Raw genomic sequence first — 17,722 nt, 5'->3', positions numbered from 1 at the left:
TAGAGAGACAGCACTGTGAAAGCAGTAAGAGATCTGCAGCCAAACGTGGGAGGGGTACACAGTCTGCTACTAGGGAGACTGTTTGTGAGGAACACACTAGTAGTGCATGGGTTCATAAAAGCAGGGGCAGGCAGGCATCACGCAGAGGTGGTGAGAAAATACCATACTTACCTGTGAGGGAATTTTTCACCAAGTCGCTGAGGGACGTTAAAGTGGCGGCAGGCAGGATATGTGGGCAGAAGCTGAGGCATGGCCAGGGAGCTAATGTCACAACAGCCCTGTGTCAACACATAAAGTGTCACTATTAGTGTTACAGCCTAATGCACCAACCGATGCATCTCCCACCAGCCTGCACCCCATATTCAGCAGTCAGGGCAAGACATCAGCAAGAGGAAGCTGTAGTTCCTTCCCATAAATTTCTCTTGCTCCTGATGCTCATCCTTCTCCTTCACCTCTTCACTTGTTTCGACACCAATCGATCACCGGGGTTATTGCAAAAAGACAATGGTACATGCACCTGGCCAAGTTTCTGCACCTGGCTATGTTTTCCTGCACACTAATGTTGAGCAGAAGGTGGGCCAGTACTTAAGCCTCTCTGTGTCTATTAGAGGTCACACCAGCGCTGACATATGAAATTGCAACTATGGTCAAGGACAATATATGTCATTCACAGACCACAGGGTAAATGTTGTTCCGGACCAGGCACACCAGCGACTTGGCCAGGTGGTGGCAATGCCGCCTCTGCATTGTAATGCTGGGATTTTTGTGAGAATGTCCTCCTCTGTCTCCTCATCCTCCACCTCCTCTCTAGACACACTTCAAAGTTGTCATGCAGTTCTGCACCTGGACAGCCTTGGTGAACAGAGCACACTGGGATGAACTGCTTGGCGTCATCAATAAAGAAATTGAACACTGGCTGTCTCCTCGCCGAATGGAGATATGAAACATGGTTACTGATAATGGGAACTACATTTTGTCTGCACTGCATCAGGGATGGTGGACCCATGTGCCCTACATGGTGTACGTCTTCTATTTCATTGTCACCTGGTTCCTCAAGTCTTCCTATTGAACTGCAAAAGCTGTTAAAACTGTGCATGCACTTCAGCCATTCTTACCATGCAAAACATGCCCTCCTAAATCTGCAAAGGCAAAATGCTCTTTCCTAAAATCACCTGAAAAGCAATGTTTCCACCCATTGGAACTCCACACTCCATATATTTGACCCACTTTACGAGCAGAAGAAGGCGGTCAATGATTTCTTAATGCTACAGACAGACAGGTCTCCTCCCCGTGGTAACTTCAACATTAGTCAATGGCAGCTCATTTGTGACACATGCCGTTTGCTTAGGTCATTTGAGGATGACACTTTGTCAGTCGGCAGAACTATAGGATGAATGATGTCATTCCACTTCACATCCTGGAGAGGATGCTGACAAATCTGATTGGCGAGGGGACAGAAGGCATGGCACCTCCATTTCATGGCCACCTGAGCCCTAAATAGGATAAACTACCAGAGGAGGAGGAAATAAAACCCAGGAATCTTATACATAGCTAGGTGGTTTATCTGCTCAAGCAACAGGAGAGAAGCAGGAGGAGCATGAAAAGCTGGAGAATGAAGACGACAAAGATGACCCTGACTGGACCGTGGCAGTATGCAGTGGAAATGGAAGCAGGGAGTCCATCCTAGTCTCTTGTGCAAATGGACAGATATATGCTGTCATGTTTGTGTAGTGACAGCCGCATTGTCAGAATTTGGCAGATGACTAGTGGCTATCCACATTGTTAGACCCTTGCTACCGGTCAAAAATGGGGGCATATTTAAGACCTTCTGAAAGGGATGCAAAAATGGACTTCTATAGAGACATGCTGTGTAGTCAGTTGGTTGCTTCCTATGAGCGCCATCACTCATCCTCAGGAAGGTTTGCACTCATGCTCCAATGCTATGACTGGGTGGGGGCAGGAGCATCAATTCCATTTGCACCAACTTCAGTCTGGAGTACTTGGACGGCACCCTGTCATCCATGATACAAGATCCCCTGGATTAATGGGTTTGCAAGCTTGAAGTGTGGCTGCAACTGGCCGAGTTTGCCATTGGCATGCTTTCCTGCCTGGCCAGTAGTGTAGCATCAGAGCGAGTGTTCAGTGTGGCCGTGGGCATAGTTACCCCTAAGATGACTCGCCTTTCCTCACAAAACATTGAGAGAATACCTCTCAATTATGCAAGGCAAGGATCAACCCAGATTTCCAAACACCGTTGACTGATACAACAGATGAGATCAGTCTGCCACTCACGATCATACTGTAGTGTGCTGCCATACCGGAATATTCTGCAAAATGGGCCATTACTACTAGCCATGTGCTGCTGCCACCATTCTGATACCACCCACCTGCTGCCTCTTCTGCAATACCTACAACAGGGCTTCTTGGCCAACTGATATATACAGTCGTGGCCAAAAGTTTTGAGAATTACATAAATATTGGAAATTGGAAAAGTTGCTGTTTAAGTTTTTATAATAGCAATTTGCATATACTCCAGAATGTTATGAAGAGTGATCAGATGAATTGCATAGTCCTTCTTTGCCATGAAAATTAACTTAATCCCCAAAAAAACTATTCCACTGCATTTCATTGCTGTTATTAAAGGACCTGCTGAGATCATTTCAGTAATCGTCTTGTTAACTCAGGTGAGAATGTTGACGAGCACAAGGCTGGAGATCCTTATGTTAGGCTGATTGGGTTAAAATGGCAGACTTGACCTGTTAAAAGGAGGGTGATGCTTGAAATCATTGTTCTTCCATTGTTAACCATGGTGACCTGCAAAGAAACGCATGCAGCCATCATTGTGTTGCATAAAAATGGCTTCACAGGCAAGGATATTGTGGCTACTAAGATTGCACCTCAATCAACAATTTATAGGATCATCAAGAACTTCAAGGAAAGAGGTTCAATTCTTGTTAAGAAGGCTTCAGGGTGTCCAAGAAAGTCCAGGAAGTGCCAGGATAGTCTCCTAAAAAGGATTCAGCTGCGGGATCGGAGTGCCACCATTGCAGAGCTTGCTCAGGAATGGCAGCAGGCAGGTGTGAGCGCATCTGCACGCACAGTGAGGAAAAGACTTTTGGAAGATGGCCTGGTGTCAAGAAGCCACTTCTCTAAAAAAAAAAAACATCAGGGACAGATTGATCTTCTGCAGAAAATATGGTGAATGGACTGCTGAGGACTGGGGCAAAGTCATATTCTCAGATGAAGCCTCTTTCCGATTGTTTGGGGCATCAGGAAAAAGGCTTGTCCGAAGAAGAAAAGGTGAGCGCTACCATCAGTCCTATGTCATGCCAACAGTAAAGCATTCTGAGACCATTCATGTGTGGGGTTTCTTCTCATACAAGGGAGTGGGCTCACTCACAATTTTGCCCAAAAACACAGCCATGAATAAAGAATGGTACCAAAACACCCTCCAACAGCAACTTCTTCCAACAATCCAACAACAGTTTGGTGAAGAACAATGCATTTTTCAGCACGATGGAGCACCGTGCCATAAGGCAAAAGTGATAACTAAGTGGCTCGGAGACCAAAACTTTGACATTTTGGGTCCATGGTCTGGAAACTCCCCAGATCTTAATCCCATTGAGAACTTGTGGTCAATCCTCAAGAGGCGGGTGGACAAACAAAAACCCACTAATTCTGACAAACTCCAAGAAGTGATTATGAAAGAATGGGTTGCTATCAGTCAGGAATTGGCCAGGAAGTTGATTGAGAGCATGCCCAGTCGGATTGCAGAGGTCCTGAAAAAGAAGGGCCAACACTGCAAATACTGACTCTTTGCATAAATGTCATGTAATTGTCGATAAAAGCCTTTGAAACGTATGAAGTGCGTTTAATTATATTTCACTACATCACAGAAACAACTGAAACAAAGATCTAAAAGCAGTTTAGCAGCAAACTTTGTGAAAACTAATATTTGTGTCATTCTCAAAACTTTTGGCCACGACTGTACATGTTCAATTTTTGAAAAGGGCATGTATGCCACTTCTCTTGCCCCCCCCCCCCCAACTCTCTTATGGGGCCACTATTGTCCCTGCTTGTCCGTGTTGACATCACAGTTTATTTTTCCATTCTTCTTATTGGTTAGAAGAATATTATTTTTGAGCATCTGTATTATCAGTATTTGTTGAGCCAGAAGCAGCAGTGGATTCAAACCACAGAAGAGATCTGTTTTGGACCCACTCCCAATTTTTGGCTTACAAATACTGATCACTAGTGATGAGCAGCATAGGCAATATTGGTTTCCCGATATGTAGCAAATTTTTGGCCTAATATTCGCCATAAATTTCCAATTCGAGAATTTGTAATCTACAGTCAATATTTTCTTGATTGCAAAAATCGGCAATGTAATATGCGCGTATTGTGCGCGCAATACAGGCGTGGGTCACTTTTGCTACATTTTTCAAGCTGCTAGAAGTTTCCTGAGACTGGAGAAAATGGTTGGCAGCAACTTTTGTGACTGAGGAAGAACTCCTGATCACCGTAAGTAATTTTACAATACAGCACTGTTTTTTATTACATTTCGCATGCATGGCAAAACAATAGCTTTATATGCAGATAGAGTGCTCCAATATATTCCCGAATGCACAAATCGGCACTAATGATGTGCATATTTTTTGTGCAATACATGCAATTTCACATTTTATCAGGTGAATAGTTGTGACAGCTACACTATATCATTATATAACCTACACTGACTATCTCCCACTACCTATCTGTATTATACTGTATATGTGAGCTAACTAACTATCTAATGAAATTGAATAAGGATCCAGATGACTCAGCAAAGCACAGAGCACAGCTCTCTCTCTCTCTCAGAACTGCAAAAAACAGCTGGAAATTGCTGCTGGGGAGGTTCTTATAAAGTAAAGGGGTCGGCAACTTTCCTATTAGTTGCTGGGGATGTTACTAAGTTGAGACAAAGATATTGCAGCCTTCTCATTGGCCCACAATTGAACCACTAACGTTAATATTTTCCGGTATTGAGATCCGTCATAGGTTCTCAATACTGAAAAAAAAAAAAAAACACTTTAGTTTTGTCCCCACTAGGGTTCAGCGAACCCGAACTGTAAAGTTTGAGTTTGTAGCGAACATTAGGAATTTTGGACCCCGGACCCGAACCTGAACATTTCTGTAAAAGTTTGGGTTTGGGTTCGGTGTTCGGGGATTTCTTGGCGCATTTTGAAAGGCTGCAGAGCAGCCAATCAACAAGCGTTTAACCGTTTGCCCTTAGAAGCCATCACAGCCATGCCTACTAATGGCATGGCTGTGATTGGCCAGTGCAGCATGTGACCCAGCCTCTATATAAGCTGGAGTCACGTAGCGCCGCACGTCACTCTGCTGTTACTAGTGTAGGGAGAGGATGCTGCTGCTGTGAGGGAGAGAATAAAACAGAATCTGTTATCAGAACTCCAATTGAACTCAGCAATCTACAAAGATTTTGTTTGTGGGTGCAGTGCACAATCTTTTTACCCTGCCCTGAGCCCAGTGACAGAGAAAAATAACTTTTATCTGTCTGCTAGTTAGGTCGGCGGTGGCGGCCATTTTATGCAAGCTCAGTGCCAGTGGCGTTGCAAGGGGGGTGCGGGGGGTGCGGGCCGCACCGGGTGACACCAGTCTGATGGGGTGTCACCCGCCCCCACCGGCCGCCGGACTGACTTACTATGTGTATTCTGACTGAGCTGATCGAGTGAAACAGCTCAGTCAGATAGCCGGCAGCAGCAGGCAGTGTAATAGGAGCCTACAGTGGAAGCTAGCCCCGCCCCTCCCCGCCCTCCAACCAATCAGAGGCAGCCAGCAGTCCAGCACTGACTCACAGCACAGGGTGAGTCGCAGGGACTCAGAGAATCGTCTGAGTTTATTAGTTAAAAGAATCGTGTCACTGAGTCCCTGCCAGGCTCCCTGCTCTGCGGCTCCCTGTCTCCTGACAAGGAAGGGGGGGGGGGGGTGTATTGCATGTAGCAGAGCTGTGTGTGTAACTGTGTGTGTATAGGGTGCTATAGGGGGGTATAGATTGCATGTAGCAGAGCTGTGTGTGTAACTGTGTGTGTATAGGGTGCTTGTAGCAGAGTAGGAAGCCTGGCAGGGACTCGGTGACAGGATTCTTTTAACTAATAAACTCTCAGACAATTATCTAAATCCCTGCAATAACTATACAGTGTAATTACATCAGTCTGCTCCACTGCATTCACTGCAGCAGAGCTGTGTTTGCCAGGAGCGAGTCCCTCCAGACCTTCGGTTCACTTGAGAGCCGACTCAGCAAGTGAACCGAAGATTCGATGAGCTGAGCCTGCGCATTGATCTTCAGTTCACTTGCTTCTGCTGGCTCAGGAAGTGAACCGAAAATCCGATTCATGAAAAAGATCCGAACTTCCCATCTCTAAATTGTGTAAGCCTACGTGTGTGCCGTGCGGTGCGTGCGGTGCTCAGGCCCAAGGAGGCGTGACTGAGTCCGTCAGTGGGGCCGCGGCGGATGGCAGCGCCTGTGCAGCTGTCTGGAGGACTCTGGATGGAGGGAGGCGAGGAGGTGGAGCTGCTCTGCTGTGGCCTGTAAAGCTGCCTCTCCAGGCTGGCAGCAGAAGAACACAGAGAAGACTGAGTGAGGCACAACTTGTTGGCCGACCCTGCTGGACTGGAGAAGACAACTTAAAGGGAACCTGTCACCAGGATTTTGTGTATAGAGCTGAGGACATGGGCTGCTAGATGACCGCTAGCACATCCGCAATACCCAGTACCCATAGCTCTGTGTGCTTTTATTGTGTATAAACACCAATTTGATACCTATGCAAATTAACCTGAGATGAGTCCTGTTCCTGACTCATCTCACGTACAGGACTCATCTCAGGTTAATTTGCATATGTATCAAATCGTTTTTTTTTACACAATAAAAGCACACAGAGCTATGGGGACTGGGTATTGCGGATGTGCTAGCGGTCATCTAGCAACCCATGTCCTCAGCTCTATACACAAAATCCCGGTGACAGGTTCCCTTTAAGGCTGAGACTGGAGCCAGGACCCGACCCCACTCCAGCCAGACCCCAGTGATATATCAGGTACAGTACTACTGATCATTCTCAGCCCAGAGGAGCTGCTGAGTTGATTGGAGGGGGGGGGGGGCGGGGGGGGGGGGGGCTGTATTGTAAAAGAGGGGGAGAGAAGAGATGGGGGACAAAATGTACAACGTGTCCATGCTATGGAGCCTGGAGGGGAAGAAAAGAAGTGTGCCACCCCCCTCCAACATTGTCGGTCATCATGTCACCGCACCTGATGGTGCAGACTCCAACATTGTCCCCCATTAGGGAGCATAATGGACAGGGGGGCTGACAGCTGACATGGGGGGGCATGATGGATGGGGGCTGACGGCTGACATGGGGGGCATGATGGATGGGGTCTGGGGGGGTCGCTGAGATGTAGCTTCGCTTGTGTTGCCAAAAAATTCTTTCACCTGCCCTGGTCACGTCCGCGTGACAGCAGTGACTCACTCACACAGGCGGCCTGCCCAGTGTCTTCAGCTTGTCGTCCTCCTCCAGTGGCCAAATCCTGCGCCTGTGCCGAGGATCTGGGTGTTCGCGCCTGCGCACTGGTTTTCCGATTACTAGCAGAAGCATCGGAATATCCAGTGCGCAGGCCCGTACAGTGACACTCCTGCAAGCGCCGCATCGGAGGGCTGTTGGAGGTGCCAGCCTGCCTACCTCCTGACTTTGGCAATAGCAATATTTTTACTGCACAGTACGTGTCCCCTATATTTATATATAATAAACAGAGAGTCCCACAGTACATAATGTGGGCAAAATATACCTAATTACATAACATTCCCAATAAATAAACTTATTTTTATGTGAAAAAGGGCTATTTTACATTTTTATTAGTGATACTCTTTGGTGCCAGGGGGTGTACCCTGGCATTTTTATTATGGTACACCACCTGGCACCAAAGTGTATCACTTTTTTTTTCACATAAAAATAAGTTTATGTATTGGGAATGGTATGTAATTAGGTATATTTTGCCCACATTATGTACCACATTATATAACTAAATTATTATTAACTAAGGCTACTTTCACACTTGCGTTCAGAGCGGATCCGTCTGAGACGGATCCGCTCATATAATGCAGATGGCGGCTCCGTTCAGTATGGATCCGTCTGCATTATATTGTTAAAATATTTCTAAGTGTGAAAATAGCCTCAGACGGATCCGTCCAGACTTTTAATGTAAAGTCAATGGGGGACGGATCCGTTTGAAGATTGAGCCATATTGTGTCATCTTCAAACGGATCCGTCCCCATTGACTTACATTGTAAGTCTGGACGGATCCGCATGCCTCCGCACGGCCAGGCGGACACCCGAACGCTGCAAGCAGCGTTCAGGTGTCCGCCTGCTGAGCGGAGCGGAGGACAGACGGTGCCAGACTGATGCATTCTGAGCAGATCCGCGTCCACTCAGAATGCATTAGGGCAGTACGGATGCGTTCGGGGCCGCTTGTGAGAGCCTTCAAACCGAACTCACAAGCGGAGCCCCGAACGCTAGTGTGAAAGTAGCCTAAATTATTGTACCACATTATATAACTAAATCATTATATAACTAAATTATTGGTTATATGACTAAAAAATTATTGCTTCCGGGGGTGACACCATTTTCTACCGCACTGGGTGACACCAGCCCTAGCAACGCCACTGCTCAGTGCACCAGCACAGCATATCTGCTTTACTGACATTAAAATCCAAGCTTGAAATACTGCAATAATAATCTGGTTTTAAAAAAACACCCTTTTTGGCAATATCCTACATCTGGTGCCTTTGCAGCATTAGTCAGGGTGCTATTTAAGCTAGAAATACAGCTATAATTTTCTGGGTTTTAAAAAACAAAATTTTTAGGCAAAATATACAATTTTACAGCCCTTGCTGCATCTGCAAGTGTGAAATTCAAGCGTTATATACAACTGTCATATTCTGTAAAAAGACACCTTTTTGTGCAAAAATACTTAATATTGCAGCCTTTGCTGCATCTGTTATTGTTAAAAACAAGCTTGAAATACTTCAATAATTTTCCGGCTTAGAAAAAACACCCACTTTTGGCAATAACCTCCATCTTGGGACTCTGTCGCTTTAGTCAGTGTGCAATTTAAGCTAGAAATACAGCTATAATTTTTGGGGTTTTAAAAAACACCCTTTTTGGGCAAATGTCTTTAATTGCAGCCTTGTCTGCATCTGTACGTGTGAGATACACCCTTTAGATACTGTAGTTCTATTCTGCTATTAACACCCATTTAGGGCAAAAAACACCCATTTAGGGCAAAAAACTAATTTTTTAAGCCTTTGCTGCATATGTCATAGTGAGTTACACACTTAAGATACTGTTGTTCTATTCTGCTATTAAAAAAAACAACTGCCATTTTGAGCAAAAATCTTAAATTGCGGCCTAGTCTGCATCTGTACGAGTGAGATACACCCTTTAGATACTGTGATTCTATTCTGCTATTGGAAAAACACCCATTTTGGGCAAAAATCTTAAATTGCGGCCTAGTCTGCACCTGTACGTGTGAGATACACCCTATAGATACTGTGGTTCTATTCTGCTATAAAAAAATCACCCATTTAGGGCAAGACATTTGAGAAATATGAGGAAAGCGTCAAATAAGGGACGTGGCCCTGGTCATGGTGCTGCTGGTGGAGCTCCTGTTGCAGGGAGAGGATGTGGTCGATCTGTGCCAGCTACACGCACAAGTGAAACCCCTTCCTCAGGTGCGAGTAGGCGACAGAACCTGCAGCGGTATTTGGTCGGGCCTAATGCGGCTCTACGAATGGTGAGGTCAGAACAAGTACAGGCGATAGTAGATTGGGTTGCTATCAGTGCCTCCAGTTCCTCCACATTGTCTCCCACCCAGTCTCCTGCTGAAATATCAGAGTTGGCATCTGCAGCCGATGTCCATCAACCTTTCACCTCACCGCCTTGCAAATCAGCCAAGCAGTCTGAGCCCAAAAGTCATGCAGCAGTCTCTTCTGCTTTTTGATGACTCTGTTAGCAGGGTTTCCCAGGGCCATCCACCTAGCCCTGCCCCAGAAGTGGAAGCGATTGAGTGCACCGATGCCCAACCACTTATGTTTCAGGATGAGTACATGGGAGGACCATCGCAGCACGTCTCGGATGATGACGAAACACAGGTGTCAACTGCTGTGGATTTCGAAAGTGTGCAGACCGACAAAGAGGGCAGGGGTGAAGACTGGGTGGAAGATGATGTGGAGGATGATGATGTCCTCGACCTCACATGAAATCAAAGTCGCACAGAGCCACCAGCACAGCAGATGAGGAAGCAGGGTGCAAAAACGGAGCGGCCGTCCTCTAGACAGTACGTCTGCTTCTGCCCACTGCAGCAAGGGACCAAGCACACCAAAGCCAGCTCCAAGGAGTTCCCTGGTGTGGCAGTTCTTCAGACAATGTGCTGACGACAAGAGTGGTTTGCACGCTGTGCAATCAGAGCCTGAAGCGAGGCTTAAACGTTTTCAACCTGAGCACAACCTGCATGACCAGGCATCTAAGTGCAAAGCACAAGCTGCAGTGGAGTAGACACCTCAAAAACCTGCTTCCTCTTCTGCTGCAGTCTCGGCCTCTTCTTCCACTTCTGGAGTGACAGTGCCACCTGCCACCCCGCAAACAGAGGATCTGCCAGCAACACCACCATCTGGGTCACCAAGCATCTCCACAATGTCCCACGGAAGCGTTCAGCTCTCCATCTCCCAAACATTGGAGCGGAAGACAAAGTACCCCCCTACCACCCGCGATCCCTGGCCCTGAAAGCCAGCATTTAAAAATGACTGGCCTTTGAAATGCTGTCATTCCGTCTGGTGGAGACGGAGAGTTTTAAAAGCCTTATGGTGGTGGCTGTCCCACAGTACGTCGTGCCCAGCCGCCACTATTTTTCCAGGCGTGCCATCCCTTCCCTGCACAACCAAGTGGGGGACAAAATCAGGTGTGCACTGCGCAACGCCATCTGTGGCAAGGTGCACCTGACTACAGATACATGGACCAGTAAGCACGGTCAGGGACGTTATATCTCCATAACAGCACACTGGGTAAATGCAGTGGCGGCTGGGCCTGAGGCAGATAGCAGTTTGCCGCATGTTCTTCCACCACCGAGGATTGCAGGGCGCTTCAGTTTGCCTCCTGTTGCTTCCTCCTCCTACTCCGCTTCCTCATCCTCTACCGGCTCCTCATCCGGTCAGCGTAACACCTTCACCACCAACATCAGCACAGCTAGGGGTAAACGACAGCAGGCAGTTTTAAAACTTATCTGTTTGGGGGACAAACCCCACACCGCGCAGGAGCTGTGGATGAGCCTTGAACAACAGACCGATGAGTTGTTGGTGCCAGGGAGTCTTAAGCCCGGCCTGGTGGTATGCAATAATGGGTGAAATCTCATAGCAGCTCTGAGACTAGGCGGTTAGACGCACATCCCTTGCCTGGCGCATGTGCTGAATTTGGTGGTGCAGAGGTTCCTAAAAAATTACCCCGATATGTCAGAACTAGTTGAGCGGACACCTGGATGTTCGGGTTTGGCCGGTTCGGAAAAAAAAAATCGGGTTCGGGACCCGACCCGAACTTGACCCCGAACCCGAACCCAAACCCCATTGAAGTCAATAGGGACCCGAACTTTTAAGCACTAAAATGGCTGTAAAAATGTCATGGAAAGAGCTAGAGGGCTGCAAAAGGCAGAAAAATGTGCTTAAGAGCATGGCAAATGCTCTGCAAACAAATGTGGATAGGGAAATGAATTAAAAAAACATAAAAGACCTTAAAAAAATTAGTAATGATGTAGGAGGAAGAGGTTGAGGAGGCGGTGAATGGGTGGATGTGGCCGTGTAGGCTCACGTGGTGGTCTAGGTGGAAGCGGCGGCGAAGGAGGAAAAGGTAGCCAACACAGATGTGTGTTATTTTACATTTTTACTTAGGGGTATCCCCCAAACTATTGGGACATATAAAATAAATATAAAAAAGGAATAAGTGCAATTGAGTACAAGGATGGATGGTTGAGGCTAATAGAACTGTCTATTCTGCACAAGGTACAGATAAGTCTTGTGGGATCCAGGCCTGGTTCATTTTAATAAACGTGAGCTTGTCCACGTTGGCTGTGGGCAGGCGGCTGCGTCTGTCTGTAATGACGCCTCCTGCCGTGCTAAATACACGTTCAGAGAGTACACTGGCTGCAGGGCAGGCCAGCACCTCCAAATCATACAGGGCAAGCTCTGGCCTTGTGGACAATTTGGAGACCCAGAAGTTGAATGGGGCAGAACCATCAGTCAATACTTGTAGGCGTTTGCACAGGTACTGTTCCACCATGTTGTTCAAATGCTGCCTCCTGCTAACACGCTCCATATCAGCAGTTGGGGCCTGTTGTTGCGGCAAGGTGACAAACTTTTCCACATGTCGGCCATGCTAACCCTGCCTTCTGAGGTGCTGGTGCTGACACAGCTGCATTGGCGACCTCTTCCTCCTCCCCTGCCTTCGCCTTGTGCTTCCACTTGTCAACCGGCGTCAGTCGGAAATGCTCTCATGAGCGCGTCTACCAGCGTGCGCCTGTAGTCGTGCATCTTCCGATCACGCTCCAGTGAGGGAATTAAGGACGGCACATTGTCTTTGTAACGAGGATCCAGCAGGGTGGCCACCCAGTAGTCAGCACACGTTAAAATGTGGGCAACTCTGCTGTCATTGCGCAGGCTCTGCAGCATGTAGTCGCTCATGTGTGCCAGGCTGCCCAGAGGTAAGGACAAGCTGTCTTCTGTGGGAGGCGTATCGTCTGCATCCTCCGTATCCCCCCAGCCACGCACCAGTGATGGGCCCGAGCTGCGTTGGATGCCAACCTGCTGTGAACATGCTTTATCCCCATCCTCCTCCTCATCCTCCAATAGTGGGCCCTGGCTGGCCAAATTTGTACCTGGCCTCTGCTGTTGCAAAAATCCTTTTTCTGAGCCACTTCTAAAAGACTGGCCTGAAAGTGTTAGAGATGACCCCTCTTCCTACTCCTGGTCCTGAGCCACATCCTCTTCCATCATCGCCCTAAGTGTTTTCTAAAGGAGACATAGAAGTGGTATTGTAACGCTGATAACGGCGTCATCGCAACTGGCCATGTTGGTGGAGTAGTCGAAACAGGGCACACAGGCCTCGCATGCAGGCCCAGTCATTGGTGGTGAAGTGGTGCTGTTCCGCAGTGCGACTGACCCGTGCGTGCTGCAGCTGAAACTCCACTATGGCCTGCTGCTGCTCGCACAGTCTCTCCAGCATGTGCAAGGTGGAGTTCCCCCTGGTGGCCACGTCGCATATGAGGCGGTGAGCGGGAAGGCCGAAATTCAGCACATGCGCCAGGCAAGGGATGTGCATCAAACCGGCTAGTCCCAGAGCTGTAACGAGATTTTGCCCATTATCGCACACCACCAGGTCGAGCTTGAGGCTCACTGGCAGCAACCACTCGTCGGTCTGTTGTTCTATGCCCCGCCACAACTCCCGCACGGTGTGGGGCCTGTCCCCCAAACACATCAGTTTCAGAACGGCCTGCTGACGTTTACCCCTGGCTGTGCTGAAGTTGGTGGTGAAGGTCTGTCGCTGACCAGATGAGGAGGTGGTGGAAGAGGAGGAGGAAGCCGAGTAGGAAGAGGAGGCAACAGAAGGGAAAGAATGATGCCCTGTGATCCTTGGCGGCGGAAGGACGTGTGCCAAACAGCTCTCTGCCTGGGGCCCAGCCGCCAATACATTTGCCCAGTGTGCAGTTAGGGAGATATAGCGTCCCTGGCCATGCTTACTAGTCCACGTATCTGTGGTTAGGTGGACCTTGCCACAGATGGCGTTGCGCAGTGCACACTTGATTTTATCCGATACTTGGTTGTGCAGGGAAGGCACGGCTCTCTTGGAGAAGTAGTGCCGGCTGGGAACGACGTAGTGTGGGACAGAAAGCGACATGAGCTGTTTGAAGCTGTCTGTGTCCACCAGACTGAATGACAGCATTTCAAATCCAGTAGTTTAGAAATGCTGGCATTCAGGGCCAGGGATCGAGGGTGGCTAGGTGGGAATTTACGCTTTCTCTCAAATGTTTGTGAGATGGAGAGCTGAACGCTGCCATGTGACTTGGTTGAGATGCTTGGTGACGGAGGTGGTGGTGTTGGTGGTACATCCCCTGTTTGCTGGGCGGCAGGTGCCAACGTTCCTCCAGAGGCGGAGGAAGAGGCCGAGGCGGCAGCAGCAGAAGAGGCCGAGGCGGCAGCAGCAGAAGAGGTAGCAGGGGGAGCCTGAGTGACTTCCTTGTTTTTAAGGTGTTTACTCCACTGCAGTTCATGCTTTGCATGCAGGTGCCTGGTCATGCAGGTTGTGCTAAGGTTCAGAACGTTAATGCCTCGCTTCAGGCTCTGATGGCACAGCGTGCAAACCACTCGGGTCTTGTCATCAGCACATTGTTTGAAGAAGTGCCATGCCAGGGAACTCCTTAAAGCTGCCTTTGGGGTGCTCGGTCCCAGAAGGCGGCGGTCAGTAGCAGGCGGAGTCTCTTGGCCCACTATTCCCTCTTTTGCTACGCTGTTGGCTCGGTCTCACCACTGCCTCTTCCTCCGAACTGTGAAAGTCAGTGGCACGACCTTCATTCCATGTGGGGTCTAGGACCTCATTGTCCCCTGCATCGTCTTCCACCCAGTCTTGATCCCTGACCTCCTGTTCAGTCTGCACACTGCAGAAAGACGTAGCAGTTGGCATCTGTGTTTCGTCATCATCAGAGACATGCTGAGGTGGTATTCCCATGTCCTCATCATCAGGAAACATAAGTGGTTGTGCGTCAGTGCATTCTACAGTCATGTGAAAAAATTAGGACACCCTTTGAAAGCATGTGGTTTTTTGTAACATTTTTAATAAAAGGTTATTTCATCTCCGTTTCAACAATACAGAGAGATTAAAGTAATCCGACTAAACAAAGAAAACTGAAGAAAAGTCTTTTCAAGATCTTCTGTAAATGTCATTCTACAAAAATGCCTATTCTAACTGAGGAAAAAGATAGGACACCTTTGCCCCTAATAGCGAGTGTTACCTCCTTTGGCTGAAATAACTGCAGTGAGACGGTTCTTGTAGCCATCTACCAGTCTTCGACATCGGTCTGAGGAAATTTTACCCCACTCCTCAATGCAGAACTTTTTCAGCTGTGAGATGTTTGAGGGGTTTCTTGCACGTACAGCCCTTTTCAAGTCACCCCACAGCATCTCAATGGGATTCAAATCTGGACTTTGACTTGGCCATTCCAGGACTCTCCATTTCTTCTTTTTCAGCCAATCTTTGGTTGATTTACTAGTATGTTTTGGGTCATTGTCATGTTGCATGGTCCAGTTCCGCTTCAGCTTTAATTTTCTAACTGATGGTCTCACATGTTCTTCAAGCACCTTCTGATACACAGTAGAATTCATCGTGGATTCTATGATGGTGAGCTGACCAGGTCCTGCTGCAGCAAAGCAGCCCCAAACCATGACACTTCCACCTCCATGCTTCACAGTTGGTATGAGGTTCTTTTCTTGGAATGCTGTGTTTGGTTTACGCCAAACATGTCCTCTGCTGTTGTGTCCAAATAATTCAATTTTGGACTCATCTGTCCAAAGAACATTATTCCAGAAGTCCTGGTCTTTGTCAACTTTATCTCTGGCAAATGTCAGTCTGGCCTCGATGTTTCTCTTGGAAAGCAAAGGTTTCCTCCTTGCACACCTCCCATGCAAGTTAAACTTGTACAGTCTCTTTCTGATTGTAGAGGCATGTACTTCTACATCAACAGTAGCCAGAGCCTGCTGTAGTTCTCGAGATGACACTTTAGGGTTTTTGGAGACCTCTTTTAGCATCTTGCGGTCTGCTCTTGGGGTGAACTTGCTGGGGCGACCAGTCCTGGGCATGTTGGCAGTTGTTTTGAAAGCCCTCCACTTGTAGACTATCTTCCGGACAGTGGAATGGCTGATTTCAAAATCTTTTGAGATCTTTTTAAATCCCTTCCCAGACTCATAGGCTGCTACAATCTTTTTTCTGAAGTCCTCTGACAGCTCTTTTGCTCTCACCATGGTGCTCACTCTAACTTCAACAGTCAGGAGCACACCAAACTAAATGTCTGAGGTTTAAATAGGGCAAGCCTCATTCAACATGCAGAGTAACGATCTACTAATTATGTGCACCTGGTGTGATATACCTGTGTGAGATCTGAGCCAATTTAAGAGGGAATACATGTGAGGGTGTCCTATCTTTTTCCTCAGTTAGAATAGGCATTTTTGTAGAATGACATTTACAGAAGATCTTGAAAAGACTTTTCTTCAGTTTTCTTTGTTTAGTTGGATTACTTTAATCTCTCTGTATTGTTGAAACGGAGATGAAATAACCTTTTATTAAAAATGTTACAAAAAACCACATGCTTTCAAAGGGTGTCCTAATTTTTTCACATGACTGTATGTCTTCCACCGCTGGGGAAGGGCTAGGTGGATGCCCTTGGGAAACCCTGCCAGCGGAGTCTTCAAACAGCATAAGAGACTGCTGCATAACTTGAGGCTCAGACAGTTTCCCTGGTATGCATGGGGGTGATGTGACAGACTGATGGGCTTGGTTTTCAGGCGCCATCTGTGCGCTTTCTGCAGAAGACTGGGTGGGAGATAATGTGAACGTGCTGGATCCACTGTCGGCCACCCAATTGACTAATGCCTGTACCTGCTCAGGCCTTACCATCCTTAGAACGGCATTGGGCCCCACCAAATATCGCTGTAAATTATGGCGGCTACTGGGACCTGAGGTAGTTGGTACACTAGGACGTGTGACTGTGGCAGAACGGCCACGTCCTCTCCCAGCACCAGAGGGTCCACTAACACCACCACGACCATGTCCACATCCGCGTCCCTTACTAGATGTTTTCCTCATTGTTACCGTTTACCACAATAAGAAAAATATTATTTGGCCCAATGTATTGAATTCAAATTCAGGCCTTTTTTTTACAGACACCTAACACTATCTGGCTATCTATTTAGGTACCGTATTACACTAATACAGGCACAGCAGTAACGACAGATTTAGCTGAATATAAATTTGAGGCCTAGTATTTAGGCGCTGGATGACAGGTATACGTTTACGGACAGAATTAGACTTGGGAATGCACAGTAGCGTGTGTGTGAAGTTATTCAGAATGACCCTATGTGCACCTTGAATCTTATATACCCTTTTAGGGATAGATTTAAAATAGCTCTGATACAGCAGAAACCACTAAATTAGGAAATTGCTAAATTGGGAATTGTATTTCAACCCAGAACAAAAACTGTGCTTTGACGGACACTAAATAACTTGACCAGCCACAGCAGTAATGACAGATTTAGCTGACTATAAATTTGAGGCCTAGTATTTAGGCGCTGGGTGACAGGTATACGTTTACTGACAGAATTAGACTGGGATATGGCCAAAAAATAACCCACTATTGATGGTTAAATGCACTTGGTGACAGGCTCAGCTTGCCCCTGATGTAGTATATGGTCAAAAAATAACCAGACTATTGATGGTTAAATGCACTTGGTGTGACAGCTTGACCCTGATGTAGGATTTAGCCAAAAAACAACCACACCATTGAGGGTTAAATGCACTTGGTGGCAGCTTGTGCTTGCACACGACAAGACACAAAATGGCCGCCGATCACGACAGAAAAAAGTGAC

At 47.4% G+C, this 17,722-nt stretch overlaps 1 protein-coding gene across 1 annotated transcript in view; it reads left to right on the top strand.

Moving 5' to 3' along the window:
- LOC122929143 (sialic acid-binding Ig-like lectin 12) overlaps positions 1 to 17,722 on the top strand; it is a 151,497-nt gene that overhangs the window by 120,430 nt on the left and 13,345 nt on the right. The gene's annotated exons all lie outside the window — the stretch shown is intronic.

The sequence above is a fragment of the Bufo gargarizans genome, chromosome 2 (assembly GCF_014858855.1).
Source record: "Bufo gargarizans isolate SCDJY-AF-19 chromosome 2, ASM1485885v1, whole genome shotgun sequence".
NCBI classification, from domain to species: domain Eukaryota; kingdom Metazoa; phylum Chordata; class Amphibia; order Anura; family Bufonidae; genus Bufo; species Bufo gargarizans.
Note: the sequence above shows the minus strand (reverse complement) of the source record. Positions and strands in the feature narration are given on the sequence as shown.